An 8,151-nucleotide genomic window follows, 5' to 3' on the forward strand; every position below is an offset into this window, starting at 1 on the left:
AACAATGAAATCAAGAAAAAAATCAAAAGATAATTTGAGACAAATGAAAATACCACAATCCCAATTCTATAGGGCCCATGTGTGATATTTTGTTATGGCATCCCAAGTGGACTAACATATATGATAAGAACATTTACTTACTTTACAATTTTGCATACCCACAAGCAAGGAATAAAAGTTCCCACTGCTCTATATCTCCACCAGCATTTGTTTTTATCAGTGTTTTGCATTTTTGCCATTCTAATAGGTGTGTAGTGGTAGCTCATTGTTGTTTTATTTTGCAATTTCCTAATGACATATGATGTTAAATCTCTTTTCATTTGACTATTTAACATTGTTTATCTTCTTTGGTGAAGTGTCTTTTCCAATTTCTTTCCCATTGTTTTAACTGAGTTGTTTTCTTTAAGTTTTAAGAGTTCTTTCTGTATTTTGGATAATGGTTCTTTCTCAGATGTCTTCTGCAAATATTTTCTCCCAATCTGTGGCTTAAGAGGGTACTTTAAAAAATGTCATGGGCTGTGTTGCTTGTAGTGGTGCTGGAGAGGGGGCGCTGAGCTGTTGCACATGAAGTGCAACAGAACAGACTTTACCACCTGAAACTGCTGCTTCAAGTTCAGATCAGGCAAAGAACAAACCTTGAAACAACCAACAAGACCAAAGAAGAGTACACTTAAGTTGAAGACACAACACTTAATCTGAAACAAGAAGTTTGTGCCTACTCAACAGCTCTGAAAGAGCACTTCCCAACGCTGTTAGTAATCTTTGTTCTCTTCAGTGCTGTACTGTGAGATTGCCTGGTGCAGCAGCAGTTGCATTCTTTATTAGCTTGATAGACCATTTTCTATAACTCTTTTTTCTTTTTAATACTAGCAACACTCATCCTTTGAAACGTGTGCTGAAGAAGAAGAATCAGCAAATACTACTGAAAGTGTAATATTTGATTATCACTGTGAGATGAGCTTTGATCCAAACCTTTTCCACAACAATGGACACAATGGGTACCCCAATAGTACTCAGCAGCACTGCGTGAAACTGGTTATTGAAAAACTGCTAACCTCTTACGAATTTATTCAATGTTCAGAACGTCAAGCTAGACTTTTCTTCCACTGTTCACAGTAAAATGGCTACCTGCAGGACTTAAAAGTAGGAGATGATGTTGAATTCAAAGTATCATCTGACTGGCGGACTGGGAAACCCATTGCTTTTAAACTGGTAAAGATAAAACAAGAAATCCTCCCTGAAGACCGAATGAATGGACAAGAAGTGTTTTATCTGACTTACATCCCTGAAGACTTGGAAGGGAATATTCAGCTGGAAACCGGAGATAAAATAAAAATTTTAATTGATAACAATAAACATACTGATGCTGTAAGTGCTCGAAACATTATTCCGTTGAAAAATAAACAAGCCCGCTGTCAAGGAGTACTTTGTGCCATGAAGGAGGCATTTGGCTTTATTGAAAGAGGTGATGCTGTAAAAGAGATCTCTCTCACTATAGTGAATTTAAGGGTGACTTAGAGGCCTTACAGCCTGGAGATGAGGTGGAATTCACAATCAAGGACAGAAATGGTCAAAAAATTGCAGCACATGTCAGACGATTGCCTCAAGGAACAGTCATTTTCAAAATATCAGCTTTGAACATTTTGAAGGAACTGTAACCAAAGTTATCCCAAAAGTACCAGTAAAAATCAGAATGACCCATTGCCAGGATGCATTAAAGTTAACTTTGTGATTCCTAAAGAACTTCCCTTTGGAGATAAAGATACAAAATTCAAGGTGACCCTGTTGGAAGGCAACCATGTTAGCTTTACTATTTCAACAGATTGACATGACAAATTAGAACGAGCAACCAACATAGAAGTTCTATCAAATACATTTCAGTTCACTAATGAAGTCAAAGAAATTGGTGTGATTGCTGCCATGAGAGATGGTTTTGGTTTCTTCAAGTGTGTGGATCCTGATATATGTTCTTCCACTATAGCGAAATTCTGGACGGGAACCAGCTCCATACTGCAGATGAAGTAAAGTTTACTGTGGTTCCTGATATGCTCTCTGCCCAAAGAAATCATGCTATTAGAATTTAAAAAAACTTCCCAAGGGCATGGTTTCATTCCATTTCCATTCAAATCATCATTTTCTGGGCATTATAGAAAAAGAAGCCACTTTTTCCATTTCTAAAACCACTAGCCAAAATAAAGGCAAGGAAACGGAGACTGAGGATGGTATTATTGCTTATGATGACTGTGGGGTGAAATTGACTATTTTTTTTCAAGCCAAGGATGTGAACGGATCTACTTCTCCTCAAATAGGTGATAAGGTTGAATTTAGTATTAGTGACAAACAGAGGCCTGGACAGCAGACTGTAACCTGTGTGCAACTTTTAGATCATAATTCTAACTCCAAGAGGCTCTTAGGTTATGTGGCAATTCTGAAGGATACTTTTGGATTTATTGAAACAGCCAATCATGATTAGGACATATTTTTCCATTACAGTGAGTTCTCTGGTGATGCTGATAGCCTAGAACTGGGGGACATGGTCAAGTACAACTGGTCCAAAGGCAAAAGCAATAAAGTCAGTGCAGAAAAAGTCAACAAAACACACTTGGTGAATGGCCTTACTGAAGAAGCAGATCCTACATCTACTCTGGTAAAGTCATTCGCCCCTTGAGAAGTGTTGATCCAACACAGACTGAGTACCAAGGAATGATTGAGACTGTGGAGAAAGGGGATATGAAAGGTAAGGTCTATCCATCTGGCATAGTTGGAATGGCCAACAAAGGAGATTGCCTGCAGATAGAGAAGAGTGTAAAATTCCATTTGTGTGTCCTAGGCCAAAATGCACAGTCTATGGCTTACAACATCACCCTTCTGTGTAGGGCCACTGTGGAGTGTGTGAAAAATCAGTTTGGCTTCATTATTATGAAGTAGGAGATAGCAAGAAGCTCTTTTTCCATGTGAAAGATGTTCAGGATGGCATTGAGCTACAGGCTAGAGATGAGGTGATTCTTAATCAGCACACTGGCAAGTGCAGTGTTTGTAATGTTTGGCGAGTCTGCAAGGGCCCCAAGGCTGTTGTAGCTTCACTACCTGATAGGTTGGTCAATCGCTTGAGGAACATCACCCTGGATAATGCCAGTGCTCCTGGCTAATGGTTCTTCCTCAGCCAAAGGGACCAGATAACTCAATGGGACTTGGTGTAGAACGAAAGAACTGTCCGGCTGTTGTCATTGACTAACCACATCTACAAAGCACATCATTAATCCACAATGATCAAGTTGGGAGGATTCTGGTGAAGGGGAGGATTCTTCATCCCTCCCCAAAATCTGGAATACTTATTCTATTGAGCTACTATACCAGTTTTAACACCTTCCTCATATTATGTTTAAAATAAATAAATACATTTAAAAAAAACATTTTAAAATTATGCACAGTTGCAGCCTGGAAAACTTAAGGTGGTGCCTTGTAGCATCAAATTTAGGAGCTTTGTCCAGTGCATTTAAGGCAACTGGTAATTACAAACTCCACTTTTCCCATGTGAGTGAAAAATATAGACTGTTACCTTGTTGGCCGTATGAAATTCTGTACTTGATATTTAGCATACTAGAGGCCCAGTGCACGAAATTCATGCACAGGTAGAGTCCTTAGGCTTGGCTAGTGATCGGGGCCAATTGGGGCCTTCCTTCCCCTGGCTGCCAGCTGCCAGCCAGGGCCTTTCTTCATTCAGTACAGCCCCCTGGTGGTCAGCACACATCATAGCGAGTGGTCAAACTCCTGGTTAGTTAAACTCCCTAGGGGGTAATTTGCATATTAGCCTTTTATTATATAGGATATTCTACCTCCATTACTTCTGGCAAGATGTCCTGCCTTAGCACTCAGTTGCATTATTTTCCTTTTCTTTCCTGTTCATTATGTTTTAATTCTAAGGACCACATAAGGGTAGACTATATTAAAACATTTTTTTAATTAGTATAGGCTCGTGGTCGGCAAACCACGGCTCATGAGCCACATGCGGCTCTTTGGCCCCTTGAATGTGGCTCTTCCACAAAATACCACGTGCGGGCGTGCACATACAGTGCGATAGAAACTTCGTGGCCCATGCGCAGAAGTCAGTATTTTGTGGAAGAGCCAGTATTTTGTGGAAGAGCCACACTCAAGGGGCCAAAGAGCGGTTTGCCGAGCCACAGTTTGCCAACCACTGGTATAGGCAAACCATTTTTTTAAGTTGATGGCCAAATGTTAAAATGTTATTTTTCATATCATTTATAATTTTGTCACAGTCCACTACATGAATTTTGGTTAGAATTTCAATGGAAATTATTTTCCAAAGTAATTTGTCCCACCTGGAATGGGGTGGGAAGTAAATTTGCTACAATTTGGTACAGATTTTCATGCAAATGCGGTGTGCAAGCAGTGTGCTAATTTACATGTCTTTAAACAAAGATGAATGCATAAACTTGCTGCTGCTTAGAACACTGCAGTTTCGAGGACCCAGTTTCTTTTACTGATTTTAAACAAAACAAACAAACAAATAAAAAAATTGTGCCTGACCAAAAAAAAAAAAAATTCATGTAGGTTTTTAGAATGAAAATATGTCACATACCACAAAAGTCACCCTTATAAAGTGTAAATTTGCAATGGATTTAGTATATTTACAGAATTGTGTAATCATCACTACTATCTAATTCCAGGACATTTTCTTCATTCCAAAACAACCCCCCTACCCAGTAGCAGTCACTCTCCACTTCCCCTCCCCTCATATCCTGGAAACCACTCATGTACTTTCTAATTTTATGCATTCTGAACAGTTCACAGACTGGAATCATGCAGTATGTGGCCTTTTGTGACTTCTCTCACTTAGCATAGTTACATTTTCAAAGTTCACCCACGTTGTAGCATATATTAGTACTTAATTTCACATTTTACTTAGCTAGTCATCCATGATGAGTATTATTTGGGTTGTTTCCACTTTTTTAGCTATTACAAATCATGCTGCTATGAATATTCATGTACAAGTGTTTGTGTGGGTATATGTTTTCAAATCTTTTGGGCCTTTACCTAAAAGTAAAATTTCTAAGTCCTTTGGTAATGCTAACTTTTTGAGAAACTGACAAGCCACTTTTTAAACTATCTGCACCATTCTACATTCCTACAAGCAACCTATGAGTGTTCCATATACTGTACATCCTCACCCACTTATTATTGACCATACTTATTATTATGGCCATCTCAGTAGGTGGGAAATGGTATCTCCAAATTATGTTTTTTATTTCTATTTTCTTGATGGTAATGATGTTGGACATCTTTTCTTGAGCTTATTGGCCATTTGTATATCATTCTTGGAGAACATCTCTTCAGATTCTTTCATATTTTTAATTGGGTTATTTGTTTTTTATTGTTGAACTATAGGATGTCTTTGTATATTCTTGATACATTTCCCTTATCAGATATATGATTTGCAAATATCTTGTCCCATTTTCGGCTTGTCTGTTCACTTACATAAAGGTGTCTTGGCAAGCACAGAAATTATGATTTTGATGGAGTCCAACTTATTTATTTCTTCTTTCATTGTTTGTGCTTTTTCAAAGGTGAAATTCACCCTTTTTACAATTTTTCTTATCTGCAAATCTTTTTATTATTTTTTCTTGTACATCATGGGTGTCATGGGTTGCTTAATATTTCTGCCCATCTTACTAATTTCATGTGCCATTGGAACTGCAGTTTTTAATTAAACAATTAACTTCACCTTCAGTGAAAATAAACAGGTTAAGCTATTTCCTTCTTTGGCAAGAGTCAAAAGTCTCGAGCCATGGAGCACCTCAGGTCCCTGAGCTGGAAACGGCATCTGTGAGAAATTGTGTCCTTCTGTCAGTGGCATTTTAGGGAGGAGGGTGCTTCCTGCCTAGTGAAGCTCTCATCGAGTTTCAGTCCAAATAAAGCTGAGAGAGTTTACAGCTTGTGAGGGTGGAGGGCAGGGCATTCGTGATGAGAGTCGTTCTATACATTTGTTTTTTCTAGTACTAGGCTTGCCAATCAAAGAAGAAGCAAGCTCATGCTTAACCCAGCATAGACTAAACAGCCAGGGGACTGGGGATGGGAATTTGCTTACAAAGGAATTTCCTGCATGGTTTGGAGGTCAATGGCCGTGAAAAAAGTTCGTTGAAGGGCTTAATCTATGACTCAACATATGTTCATGAATGTAAAGTCCCACCTTTACATCTAATGACTGTAAGCAGGGTGGCCAGAGAGGGAGTTTACACTTAACCCAAGCAAAACATCACTCTATACGGGATGCCTCATGTCCACCTCCTGCACAGCAATAAAACTAGATCACATTCCCAATTCTTTAGGGCTAGATCTTTTAAATTTTAAAAAAGTCACATACCACAGCATGGTACCTAGATAGAATAGACTAGAATTTTCCTATTCTAATTACTTAGTGAGTTTTGAACATTGAAATGAATTGCAGCAGAATGGTTTAAGCAGAATTTAGTTCTTACGATTACTTTGCCAGTGAATATAATCAGTGATCCAAAATTCATTTCTCATAGTACTGAAATAAATTGTCACAGAAAATAGGTCACAATTACCAAAGTTATTCTATATTAAGGCATGAGAAACGTTGGGGAAGAAACACTGAAAATTATATTTCTGACTTTGAAAGATTTGGAATAAAGTAAAAGCTCTAATTAGGAGGACTAACTCCCAAGAGTAATTAATTAGAACATATAATTATACTCCACCAATACTAGAGTAAAGAACAGTGATGATTACATAATCCAGGAATTTTATGCCAGGGAAAATGAAAGTTCAGGTTATTCAACAATAATAATGAATAAAGAAATGACACAAAACACAAGAAATGGTGGGGGAGAGGGCTGGCATGCATGATTTGGACTTGAGTTTGTCCCAGCCACTCCCCTCCCCTAAGTTCAAACACTCCACTTGGGCCCTATGGGAGGTCTTTAAAGCATCTTCCTCTGGAGGGCCTTTCGCAGCCCTGCCAAGCTGAGGTGGTTATTTTCCTCTCTGATCTGGGACCACCCTGGGCATATCCCTAATGGATGTTTGCTGTACCATGTAATGACTCTGGAATGTCCTATTCGCCTCGTCTACAAGACACTGAGCTCCTAGAAGGCAAGAGCAGTGCTGTTCTCACCTCTGTATTCTAATGACCTAGGAAGAAACCTGGAAAAGAATTGTTACTGAATGAGTAAATAAATAAATGTGCCGGAAACCAATTCCAGCATGTCATAATTTTAAGAGTTTCATCAAAAGGTTGATGAGACTTGGGGACTCAACAGGGTTGAGTCACACATGTAGTCACCTGTTGGGAATGGCTAAAGGCATTTCTCAAACCTGAATAGGAAACTGATTGTGACTGCCAGACAGCTAAAGGGCATCTTAATCTACATGTTATTGCCTCCTACTGGCCAAGCACCTGAACAGCCGTAGGCTATTCCCCAAACTGACAATGCTTCTGTACCCTTTGAAACCTTACCCTTTGAGGTGTATTATCTCCACCCTGTCTTAGGACAGACAAATTGTGTTAATAAAAGCAAGGGTCCTAGGCAAGGAGGTAGTCTTCAGTTCCTTTAGCTGAAGGTCCTCTGACCCCCAATGCCTTTTAAAATTATAACTCGTCTCCGGACTCTTTATTAGTCTCTGGATTTCTATGTCATCTACGCACAGCGCCTTTTCCAGATTCCTGAACCCTTCTTGATGCTGGGACATGAACCCCGGCAAAATGCATTTCACTTAAATTTATAAATGAAGCTATCACTATGAATATCACATCTTTCCTTAATTAATCTAGAACAGTGGTCGGCAAACTCATTAGTCAATAGAGCCAAATATCAACAGTACAACGATTGAGATTTCTTTTGAGAGCCAAATTTTTTAAGCTTAAACTATATAGGTAGGTACATTGTTATTAACTTAATTAGGGTACTCCTAAGGCTTAGGAAGAACCACACTCAAGGGGCCAAAGAGCCGCATGTGGCTCGCGAGCCGCAGTTTGCCAACCAGGGATCTAGAAAATCCAATGTTGCTTTACACATGACTGAAACATAGTACATATAGGAAGTAATCTCTTCTACTGTAGAGTTTAGTAAAACTGTTTTGTTAAATTAATCAGGAAAACAAATATAATGA

The 8,151-nt window shown here is 38.8% G+C and overlaps 1 pseudogene; it reads left to right on the top strand.

Annotated features, from left to right (window-relative positions):
• The first annotated feature begins 861 nt into the window (after window positions 1-861).
• LOC102433743 lies at window positions 862-3,235 on the top strand (annotated as a pseudogene).
• The last annotated feature ends 4,916 nt before the right edge of the window (window positions 3,236-8,151 follow it).

This window comes from Myotis lucifugus, unplaced genomic scaffold (assembly GCF_000147115.1).
Source record: "Myotis lucifugus unplaced genomic scaffold, Myoluc2.0 scaffold_21, whole genome shotgun sequence".
Classification (NCBI taxonomy): Eukaryota; Metazoa; Chordata; class Mammalia; order Chiroptera; family Vespertilionidae; genus Myotis; species Myotis lucifugus.